Raw genomic sequence first — 12,467 nt, forward strand, 5'->3', positions numbered from 1 at the left:
TTGTTCTTAAATGGAACAATTTTTCGCCTGTTTTTGTTTGTTTTTTGTCAACTAGCTTTAATAACCTATAGTCCAGGCCTTTTAAGCCAAAATAGGGGTCAATCGTGAACAAATTTCAACAGAATCAAACTCAATTGATTTTGTATCCTCAATATGTCCTGAGTAAGGAAAAAAAAGCCCCGAAGAATCCCATTGGGGGAAAGTTCCGAAAAAGACCCAAATAGTCTATAGCCAAACATTATTTTTCTTACGTGAATAGGGTAAAAATGTTAACCTTTAGATATCCCAGCGCCTCTGCCTCGCGAGTGGATGATAGCCCTGAAGACGCCTAGCAATGGTATACCTTTAGTGGTAGCATACCTTTATACCTTGTTTCTTCGTAGCGCACTAAGAGACAACGCCAGGTAAGATGCGTATGATGCGTATGATGCGTATGATGCGTAGGGAGATTCCAAAGCGCTATTCTTTGGTCAGAACCATGGAGAGCAATCGTGGATCGGTCCGTTCTATGCACCGAAACGTTTTACAATGCAACAACGCATCAAGCTATTAAAATCTATATTATCTATACTCACAGATAATATAACAGTATTTCAGTAATTTTTATTAGGTTAAACAGTGATTGTAGCCTATAACGTTTTTAATTTTAAGGTTTTAAATTTAAGGGACTTTAAGGGAAATCTATGGGACTTTTGGGCGTTTCTATTTTGGGACTTTTTATTTTACCTAGCCTTTGTCTTCTGCATTTCCTTACCCTTGTCGCCTTCTTGGCGTGATTTCATGAAAATACTTGTGTATTGTTACGTAAAGTGTAGTTCTACCACACGTAGGCTAGCCAAAATTTACTTACGTTTGATACCCACAGAAACATATAATACTGACGTATTTACAGCACTAAAACGTAAAACATTTACGTATTGACAGCACAAAAACGTAATTTATTTAGCCTACGTACAACTCTACCGACCAACACATTTGTACGTATTCCTATGCATATTTAAATCGTGGCATTAATGTTTTGATTCTTGCATTCAATTGTCTTATCTTATATAATACTCATAAATAATAACATTTCGCTCTGTTCGTGCCTTCTGCTGCAAACTCGTTTCGAATTAGACATGGTGTTTAACCATTTTTGTAATATTTAGTTTATTTACTGTGACACACAAAAGGCGTAATAGAACCAAAAAACTATTGAACCATTATACACTAAATTACTCCTATAGAACCATAATACACTGAAACACAACATAAATTCACAAAATACATCAATTGGGCCGTCGAGGGCGTGGCTATACTTTTATTACTTTTTTTAAGCTTTGTTTTATAACAAATATTCAACTGACTATCATAAACTATGCATAATTTGAAAGCTAAAACACTCAATAATCATGTTTTAAACTTGTTTTTGCAATCAGTACACCAGAGAGGAAAGGGTTAAATTAAATGCAAAAGGACTGTTCACGTAAAAATGAGCAAAATGAACCGCAGTACTTAACTTTCATATCCTGTGGTTCAGACAAATCCAAGAAACAACAGCATACATTTCAATGTAAAGGTCTACTCTTCAAAATGCATCCCACTTTTTAATTCAAAACAACGAAAAAATAGGGATAAAATTAAAATATGTGCAGTAAGTGGACATTTTCTAACTTTCAAAAAGAAAGAAAGTATAAGACTTTGTAATACCCATTTGTTTCCATTGCACTGGACAGTGAATAAACCCTCTCAGATGACTGTCGTTTGGAGGAACTAGCCTACCTGCAAGTGCATAAATAACTTTACTTAAATTATACCTGTGCTTTCTGACTGCAATATGAGTTGCAGGATTCCACATCTAAAGGCCTACAGAAGAGTCTGCAGACAGAGGAGACATGTGGGCAGTGTATAGCCAACTTTTCCTTTTTATTTGTTGCATGAGGCAACAATGCACTACTAGACCTTGCATAATAGGAACTAAGCATTTTTGTCTAGTCTTTTATTATTTATATTACTATATTTAATAAAAGTAGCATTTTTTTCTCGGATGCAATGTTGTGTAATATGGCACATGCAACAAAGAATATTTTTGTAAACCCAAATTTAAAAAATGTCAGTCCTTGTATAGGCCTACTAGTATAAACCCTGATTTATGCAAAAATAAATAATAATAGCTTTTAAAACGCATTTTTCAAATTGCTTTTTCAAAATGTACAATTATTAGCTAGTTACTAACTAGTCTACATGACTTAATCAGCCAACAACATTTGTTTACATATGAGCTGCAGGTCTATATCAGTTGGGTTGGCAGCACTGTGTGTGTGTGTGTGTGTGTGTGTGTGTGTGTGTGTGTGTGTGTGTGTGTGTGTGTGTGTGTGTGTGTGTGTGTGTGTGTGTGCACTGGCATGGCACTGTTTTTCACCTTTATGAGGCAAAAAAAAAAAAAAAAGGCTGGTAAAAAGTGGTGGTCACCTGACACAGTGGCTCCTGTATGTGATGCATGAGATATTGCTGCGCATCTCCATTCTCAAGTCACACTGAAAAACAAACACATATTTTATATTGAAAGTCTTGACAGCATTTAGCTGTAAAGTTGATTTGTAAGGTTTTAACAAAAAAAATACTTAGGCCTATGCATTTTTTCTTTGAAACACCAAAATAGCCTTTGAATATGTTTATCATATATAAAAATAATAATTACTACTAAAACAATGAGTCTAATAATGGGTCAAACTGTTCCTTTAAGTAGGCGGGCCTAGGCCTACTGTAGCCTAGTTCCCGCGCAGTTTTGGCTAATAAATGCACGAATGACGAGGACGAGATTGAATTTGAGTTTTAATTTGAGTATTAAGTGTCAGTATGGTGGATGGAGAAAGCAGATTCAGAAGAAGAATTAATGAAATAAGAGACAGAATGAATGCTCAGTTTAACAGACTTCTTAATGAGACCCCCCAGAAGAGGAGCAGACAACTCTACTAGATAGGTAGGCCTATGTGACTTTAGGCCTTTTTAAGGTTGGAAACGTATTTGGATATTTTCAAATATTGTACAATGCCAGTTATCTAAATAAATTCAGACTATTGCATTATAAAACTTAAAAATGCAAGCAGTTGGGCCGATTCCGGCTGAAATGCTGGCTCTCTGTCGGCATCGGCCCGAGTTCGTTTTGTCACAAGTGGGTCACTACAACATTACAAGGAACTCAGCCAATTTAAATCCTGAGGAAGGTCCACACAACGTAATTGTTCTAGTGCTGTTTGATGTTTTAATTGTAAATATATATATATATATATAAATTAGAAAATAATAATCTAACGTTAGATCAGATCTTTGCGATGATAATACGTTAACACAGAATCCTGGAGAGAGTGTTGATTAAGGCCTACGCGTCTTTTTTTTTTTTTTTTTTTTTTGATAAATGTAAGGTTTTTTTTATTATTAAAACGGCTGTGCTGTATCAGTGCACTGTAATTTTGTCTAATGAAATAATATTGAGTTATATTCCTTTGCTCACATTTAGTTTGTCAATTCGTCTTTTTCAACGAGTGATTAGTTTATAGAGAATGTGACGTCACGTGTTTCACTCCGCTTTGCATTTCAAGAAGGCGCCACCATTGATGTTTCAAGTTTACCTAATATGAAAATCTGTAAAAGAAATGTATCAATAACTTAATTTCTAATTCTGTAATTTTTGAAAATTAAAAAGAAAAAAAGAAGGCAAGATACGCTACCCGTTGCCATGGTTACTTCTACAGAACATTGAGACCGAGAGAAATAGCGGAGGAGAGAGAGCAGCTTGATATTTGTTTGTATTTTGCGATACAGCGCAGTTTCTTGGGAATGAATGGAGAAGGAGGAAGCAAAAGGAAAGGGGCTCTATCAAGAAAGAATAAAAAACAACATCAGGCAGTGCTATTTAGAGAAACTGCTTGACATCAAGAATGTACGACCTGCCAGCTACAGAATGGACGAAAGACCCAGAAGCACCAATGTTACCATCTTTCACAAACCCTGACATAGTCAATTGCCTGGTTTATGGTATCAGGCTCAGCCCTTAGAAAAATTAACCATGTCTTTACTAAATTATCTTGAATTACATTGAAGCCATATTTAGTTACAACAAACATCTACAAAATAACAACATACAGACTTTATTTTAAAAATTCCATAATGTGAAAGAAAATATAAACTTGAATTTGTTCTGACATGTGCAATGGTTAAAAAGTTCAGTTGCTAATTTACAAATAAAAAAATAGCACTTTGCAAATTATAATAGCAAACCAACAAAATTAATTGCACAGATTAATGCAAAATCTGCAAAATACCTAATATATACTGCAACCAAACCTACATAGTATTATCAAAATCAAACTTTTGCACAAAATGGCACACACACTCTTAAGTCCCTGAGAAGTCGTAAATAATAAATAAAATATATTCCTTAGGATAACAATAGGGCCTTCACCCATTCATGGCTTGGGCCCTATTTAAGAAGATAAAAAACAGCCCGTAGAAAACACAATGATGACTAATATATTGTTTTTTATAAAGGTTTCAGATGTTCAGGAATACTAGTGGTGGGCCGATTCGTCAGAGAAGGTCCAGAGTAAGACAAATAACCAGGCCTAGACAATTAACTTTCAAAGTTTCTGTGCTAAAAAGTCCAACCATTACCCATTATAGATCACACAGAGGTGAGTTCACATATGTGAATACCTTTTTTATTATTATTAATTTCTTCTTAATATTTTTATTTCATGCTTTTTGAAATGAAAGGTGATTTTTTTTTTTTTATACTTCCAGATGCCACTCCACCCTGTCGTGTGGTTGTGCGCCGAGATGCAGATGAGGAAGAATTTAAACAGGCCCTGAGAGTTCAATTTCCTGATCTTACAGATGATTTTGAACTATGTAAAGTTAATAGCCAAAGGCAGATCTTCCCTTTGCAGTTAGAAAGTTTGAGTCCTAATCAGATTCATTCAACTAATGCATTGGGGAGATCTGCCCTTTATATTCGTCTGAAGGTGAGTAAAATATTCAGTACAATACTAAAAATATTCAAAGTATGGTTGTAGTTTCCCATAGGCCTTTGCTTGTTAAATCTGTATCATGAGATGAAACTTGTGTGACAAACACTTATAGGATAGTCAGCAAGTTTGGAATCTTAATTTAAGCACAAAAATATACAAAAAATCCTTCACTTTTACTCTCTCCTCTGTCAATGTATATGATTATGTCTGTATGATTTTTCCAGTAATTTCAATTTCCTTAAAAATTTTCTTGCCAGGTTGACCACACCACTGAAAGCACCTCCACAGGTGGCAGCCATGCAGCCCACACCTCCACAGGTGGCAGCCATGCAGCCCACACCTCCACAGGTGGCAGCCATGCAGCCCACACCTCCACAGGTGGCAGCCATGCAGCCCACACCTCCACAGGTGGCAGCCATGCAGCCCACACCTCCACAGGTGGCAGCCATGCAGCCCACACCTCCACAGGTGGCAGCCATGCAGCCCACACCTCCGCAGGTGGCAGCCATGCAGCCCACACCTCCACAGGTGGCAGCCATGCAGCCCAAACCTCCACAGGTGGCAGCCATGCAGCCCACACCTCCACAGGTGGCAGCCATGCAGCCCACGCCAACACAATCCCAGAGTAAGTACACCCCAGCCGTATATATGCTAGATTCATATAAGTGTTTTTAAATGCAAGATGCCATTTCAAGATGTGTTTTATGTATTGCTGAAATTCTGAAGATGTATTTTATTTTCTAAATTGTTAAAATGTTGTGTAAAATATGCTAATTATAAATATATTTTTCAATTTTGTACCTATTTTGTAACAATTAGAGAGGACTTCTATATAGACTCATCAGGATCTGACATTGAAGAAGTAACCCAGTTACATCCGGTGCTGCGTCGGAAGCCTAAAGTTTTGCTGTTAGTACATTTGCTATAGATTGTGCTATGCAGAAGTAAATACGCTGGTTGAGATTCTACCGGAAATACGTCAGCAGCGTTCGTGCATAGAGCCTATTCTCCTAATCTGCATGTCTTTGGATGGTGGCTGCAGTGAGAGAGGGGGAATGGCCACTGCCAGCAGCTAGACCGGCAAAAGCCAGTGTGTGCTTATTTTACCGAAATATTTAACACTATATTTTGCATTTCTAATCCAAATAAACCTAGCAAGACCCCTGCCAAGTTTGAAATCCATCGGACTAACTGTTCGAGAAATATGTGGTTAACAGACATTCCTGTAATCTCTCTCTCTCTTTCTATATATATATATATATATATATATATATATATATATATATATATATATATATAGTATCTATCTATCTTTCTATCTATCTATAAATTACATACACGACACGTCTGTCTGTAAGTCTGTCTATCTGTCTGTCTGTATATCTGTCTCTATGTCTGTATGTCTGTCTGTCTGTCTGTCTGTATGTATGTATGTAAGTCTGTCTGTCTGTCTGTATGTATGTAAGTCTGTCTATCTGTCTGTCTGTATGTAAGTCTGTCTATCTGTCTGTCTGTATGTATGTATGTCTATCTGTCTGTCTGTCTGTATGTATGTATGTCTGTCTGTCTGTATGTAAGTCTGTCTATCTGTCTGTCTGTATGTATGTATGTCTATCTGTCTGTCTGTATGTGTGTATGTCTGTAAGTCTGTCTATCTGTCTGTCTGTCTGTATGTAAGTCTGTCTATCTGTCTGTCTGTCTGTATATCTGTCTGTCTGTCTGTATATCTGTCTGTCTGTCTGTCTGTCTGTATGTATGTATGTCTGTAAGTCTGTCTATCTGTCTGTATTTAAGTCTGTCTATCTGTCTGTATGTATGTCTATCTGTCTGTCTGTCTGTCTGTATGTAAGTATGTCTGTCTGTCTGTATGTAAGTCTGTCTATCTGTCTGTATGTATGTATGTATGTATGTCTGTCTATCTATCTGTCTGTCTGTCTGTAAGTCTGTCTATCTGTCTGTATGTAAGTATGTCTGTCTGTCTGTCTCTATGTCTGTCTGTCTTGTCTGTCTGTATGTATGCATGTATGTAAGTCTGTATGTCTGTCTATCTGTCTGTCTCTGTCTATCTGTATGTCTGTCTGTCTGTCTGTCTGTATGTCTGTCTCTATGTCTGTCTGTCTTGTCTGTATGTATGTATGCATGTATGTAAGTCTGTCTGTATGTATGTCTGTCTGCCTGTCTATCTGTATGTCTGTCTGTATGTATGTCTGTCTGTCTGTATGTATGTCTGTCTGTCTGTATGTCTGTCTCTGTCTGTCTGTGTTTATCTGTATGTCTGTCTGTTAAGCGTATATCTCTCGAACCATTAGTCCGATGGATAATTGTGTAATTGTAACAATGAGCACTCAAACACATAAAACTAACAATTACTAAAAACACACACGAAAACTGATTTTGCACTAGTTTATTTATAGATGTATTATCAATTATTATTATTTATTTATTTTCAAGTAAAAATGTATTTTTATCCAATTTAATGTTGGTGAATTTTTATTTATTTGTATTTTCAGCTTGACAGAGAGCTACCAGCAATTTGACAGGAGCTTCGTGAGGACAACCTGGACTTCTATTCCCACATAACTGTTATAGCAAGACGCAAAAACATTTTAAAGAGTGCATGTGTGGCCCTGTCAAGAGGGTACTTTGAGTGGCACAAAACTCCCAATATTGAGTTTGTGGGAGAAATGGCTGAGGACTATGGAGGTCCAAGGAGAGAATTTTTCAGGTACATTAGGTATTACACATATATACAGTAATGTCTAAAGTGACCTTCAAAAGTTTGAAAATGTCTAGGTTTCAAAGTGTGTTTCTGGACAATATCAGTTTAAGTCCTTACTTGGTATTCCCGTAAATGCATTAAACAACATTAAATAGGCAGCAATAAATTAATATAAATTTATAATGACATAATAATGTCAGTATATGTGACAGTTAGACATGCCCCTATGGCAGCTGTGACGTTTGATTATTGGATTAAACTTGATTTGTAGTTACTTTCAATTTATACATTTGTATCAGTTTGTGTGTTACCTGGGAATTTAACCCAATTGAACCGTTGTGCTGATAATGCAATGCAATACCAATTGAGCTACAGGAACACTTTCAGCTCAGATGCTTTAGAAATATCTAGTTTTTCCTATATCTTGAATACAGTGATATTTAATAGGTACATGATTTAATACATTTTTTTAATTTAATACAATTCTATTAGGGGTGTTAATGAAACCCTCATTTCATGATTCGATACATATCACGATACTGAACTCACGATACAATATTATTGCGATTCTCCAAAGACATAAGGTAAACAAAAAATGTACTGTTGATTAAAATGATAATTTTGATATTACATTGTGGGCTTAAATGAATAGGCTTGGACTTGGTGCTTGTAACCCAAGGACAATGGTGACACCAGAATAATGTATAAAATATTCATGATTCTAAAGCTGAAAATACTGAATTATTTTAGACAAATATGCTTAACATTACATTATTATACATTATAATCAACATTATATAGTAGTTTAATGTAGTACTACTGACACTAAAACTCTGAATTTTTTTTTCTCACGCAGTCATTTTTATTTTGGGTGAAATCCACGATACATATTGTCACTATCCACGATACGTATTGTTGCATTTTTGTACTGCGATATATTGTGGCACGATATATTGTTACACCCTAAATTCTATAAATTTATTAGATAATGAATTAACATTTCTCCTAACAACGCAAACTTATCACGAAATGTTAATGATTTATGATTGTTTCAAAATTTACAGACTTTTGTGACATTGTTTTTAGGCTACAGTATCTTACTTTTTTTCTTTTTTTTTCTTAGACTCCTCATGATTGAGCTCCAAAGCAACCTTGGAATTTTTGAGGGCAAACCTGGACAGCTTCTATTCAGCTATGATCAAAAAGCTCTAGCTGAAAATAAATTCTATACAGCAGGAAGACTAATGGCCTGGTCCATACTTCACAATGGACCAGGCATGAAGTCCATTAACAAGGAGCTTTTTATGATCATGTGTGGCCAGAAACCAGATCTCACCACATTTGATTTTAATAACTTTCTGGAAAATGACCTCGCAGAAAAGCTGGCAAAGGTAACTAAAGTAATTTTACATCCCACATAATGTAGTTATGTGCTCATTTAAAGGTGCTCTAAGTGATCCCAGTTGGCGTAACCTCATGTTGATGTTTTAAATTATTATCAAACAAAACGGAGGCTAGCTAGACCCTCCCTCCTCCTCATCCACGCAATAACCCCCCAAACCCCACCCCACATCATTCTTGTCGGTTATTGGCTGGAACAGTTTGTTATGTTTCGTAGTGCGGGTCGCTCTGTTTATTGCTCGGTTTGTTTTTGCTGCTGTTTGTGGAGCTTGGTCTGTCTGCAGAGTGCGTTTTTTTACAGTGTGTTCAGGGGACAGGCAGCTAGCGGATAGTGAGGAGATGTTTGCGGTAGGTGAAACAAAAAGTTTGGCCTAAAAAAACGCACGAGATCACTTATAGCACCTTTAAGGAGAACAATGTATTCAGTAACTAATATTTTTCAAGTCCACATGTTTTTCTATGATTTTAAGTTGTTAGGTGCAGCACTACAGAGGATCTGACGGAGCTTAAAAACTCCCTGGGGGACTGGATTTGCGACTGTGTGGTACCCAATATTTTCACAGCCTCCATGAGTGATCTGCCCACAATTTATGGGCAGTTAGTGACCCGCTTCATCTACCACAGGTAAATAAATATATAACATTTACTTTAACTTTCAGCTGTCTCAAAAATGTCTCCTAAAAATATCCTAATAAGGTGTACTATGTTGGGTCTCTGCCATTGTAAAGAAATGTCCATATTTAGAGTGGACATGTTGTTCCATACATACAAGTCATTAAATCCATCCATCCAGGGGCGTAGTTTGTGGGGGGGTTGGTGGGGGGGAGATAACCATATGTAAAGGACAATACTGTTATTCATCAGCAAAGTTCCATTCATCTATCTTCACTGTGTTCAACTCACCATTTACATCTGCTGATTTCCTTGCTTCTGTTGAAAATAAACTTCAGTATTATTTTACTCACCTGTCTGCTTCATCACTATCCGTAAGAAAAGTTGATTCGATTTCGGTTCATGACTAATGAATTTAGGTGTTCACCAGTCAATGTTTAACACATAAAATATATGGTTATCTCTGGTGTCCTATTAAGATCAGGGTCATCACATTTTTCAATATTTAAAGGTATCAGGTTTTTTACTGAGATGCTGCTTTGACTCTTGTATTGTATAAATATTAGGTGGCTTGACAACAGCGATTTTTAAATCTTATTATTACTTTTTTTTCTGTTCAGAGTGGCAAGTATTATCCAGCAGTTCACTTCTGGGCTGAACTCCTGTGGCCGGTTGTGGGAGGTAGTGCTTAATAATTGGAAAGCGTTCCTCCCCTTGTTTACCAACACAAGATGTGCCCTAACAAGAAATGAAGTCAGAGACCTCTTCGACATTGTCTGGAGTTCACCAGGGAGCAACAGGCGAGACCTTGAGGAGGAGACTATCTTCCTGTGGGAATGCTGGCTAATGTCGATTCAAGGTAAGTGTTTCTTTAACTGCACACTGTTTTGTTATGCAATTAGATTTAGCGTTTTGTCTTTTACATTTTCTGTTTTGCAAACTTAAACAGAAGAAGATGTGGGCATATGCTTTGAGGATGTCCTAGTGTTTGTAACTGCAGCAGATTCTGTCCCTCCACTGGGGTTTCAGCAAAAGTGCAAAGTGGAGTTTTATGACCAAGAGGAGCCAACCAGAAGAATTCCGTATGCTTCAACCTGTGCCCTGACTCTCTACCTACCAAGAGGTGTCTTGCAATAAAAGGATCTCTTGGCTTTAGGAAGGTATAAGCATCACCTTCTTAAAGGATTAGTTCACTTTAAAAAAAAAAATGTTTGCTGATAATTTACTCACCCCAATGTCATCCAAGATATCCATGTATTTCTTTGTTCAGTCGAAAAGAAATTAAGGTTTTTGAGGAAAACATTCCAGGCTTTTTCTACACTGTTGGTTTCCATTAAAGTCCATTCTGTGTAGAAAAAGCCTGGAATGTTTTCCTCAAAAACCTTAATTTCTTTTCGACTGAAGAAAGAAATACATGGATACCTTGGATGTCATCGGGGTGAGTAAATTATCAGCAAACATTTTTTTGAAAGTGAACTAATCCATTAATTATTGTGAAACATTAAGATTTAGAGAAACATATATACATTTTGTAAAATATTTAATACTGGTGTTATTGTATTACAATACAGAACAAATCAATGTTTATGTTCATTCAATAAAAACTTGACTAATGTTTTGCAAACATCTGAATCTTTACTTTTTTATATAAAAGTTCCGGTAAATATTTGGGTGCAAGATCTAAATGTATTTGATAGTCAAAGAATAAGTAAATCACAAAACACTTGGTGTGGGAAATGGACAATTTTATTTCAGAAGACTTTAACATTGAGGCACATGACCTTAAATAATGACTATTAAAGTCATAGCTGCAAGCAGCAATTATTTGGGTCCATAGAAATGTAAAACGGTGACCAAATTTCACACACAAAAAAAGGTTGTGGATGTTTTGGACACAATGTTTTTGGTGTCATTAAATAAAAGAGAAGATGAAAGCAATAATGTATAATGGACCATACTCTGATCAAACTTAAAAGGTTAGCTCTATGTTTTGTCCATTTAATGAAAGTCAACCATAACATGCAGTCATAATTTCTATATTGGGATGAACTCATCCTTTTCTTACGCTTGATTTAAAGATGTCAAAAAAGACAAAACATTGCGAATGATGTCTAATCCAAGTTCTGCTTGTGCCCCACCAAGTGGATTAAATCGTGCAGCAAGTTCCTCCAAGGTTGCGTTATTCACAGAGTAGTGATTCTGTGGTACTGCTACTCTGTCTGGCCAGTCAACATTTGGTGCCCCCTGTATTGATGTCGTTTCTTCTTGTTCAGATGGTCCTTGAACAACAATTTCATCTGCTGGCCCAGCTGTTCTGCCAAAGATTTCTTGCATCGCTCCATGATAATGAAGGGCCCAGAGATGCATTTCATTGTCTATGTCCACTATACCTTCACTCTCAAGGAACTGGAAGAGGTTATAATAAACATTAGTCAATCCCCGCCACATGTCACCCCAGAGCCTCTCAATAGGCTGGTTATGAGTGCTCCTGCCTCTGATAGCACTGCCTCTGTCTGAGCCCCTGAAAATGTTCATCATCACACAGACATCATTATTTTCACCTCCATGATCTGTTCTGACCCTGGAAGGTACTCCATATCTGGCCACAGCATTCAAAAAGCAATCCATTACAGTGCTGCTGCGGTTGTTGTTTGAGGCACGGAGAAAGTCTATGAGGCGACTGTAGCCATCTATACCTCCATGAATGACAATTCTCCATCTAAAAC

At 36.6% G+C, this 12,467-nt stretch overlaps 2 protein-coding genes across 3 annotated transcripts in view; one reads left to right on the forward strand and one right to left on the reverse strand.

Moving 5' to 3' along the window:
- The window catches only part of LOC127645778 (basement membrane-specific heparan sulfate proteoglycan core protein-like), a 458,523-nt gene that overhangs the window by 67,386 nt on the left and 378,670 nt on the right, over positions 1-12,467 (forward strand). The window lies entirely within an intron of this gene.
- Positions 11,478-12,467, reverse strand: part of LOC127643374 (uncharacterized) — a 39,281-nt gene continuing 38,291 nt past the window's right edge. For both annotated transcript variants that reach the window (XR_007970502.1, XM_052126065.1), the window contains exon 5: positions 11,478-12,460. The gene's annotated coding sequence lies outside the window, so the exon portion shown is untranslated. The remainder of the gene's footprint in view (positions 12,461-12,467) is intronic.

Source organism: Xyrauchen texanus, chromosome 1 (genome assembly GCF_025860055.1).
Source record: "Xyrauchen texanus isolate HMW12.3.18 chromosome 1, RBS_HiC_50CHRs, whole genome shotgun sequence".
Taxonomy (NCBI): Eukaryota; Metazoa; Chordata; class Actinopteri; order Cypriniformes; family Catostomidae; genus Xyrauchen; species Xyrauchen texanus.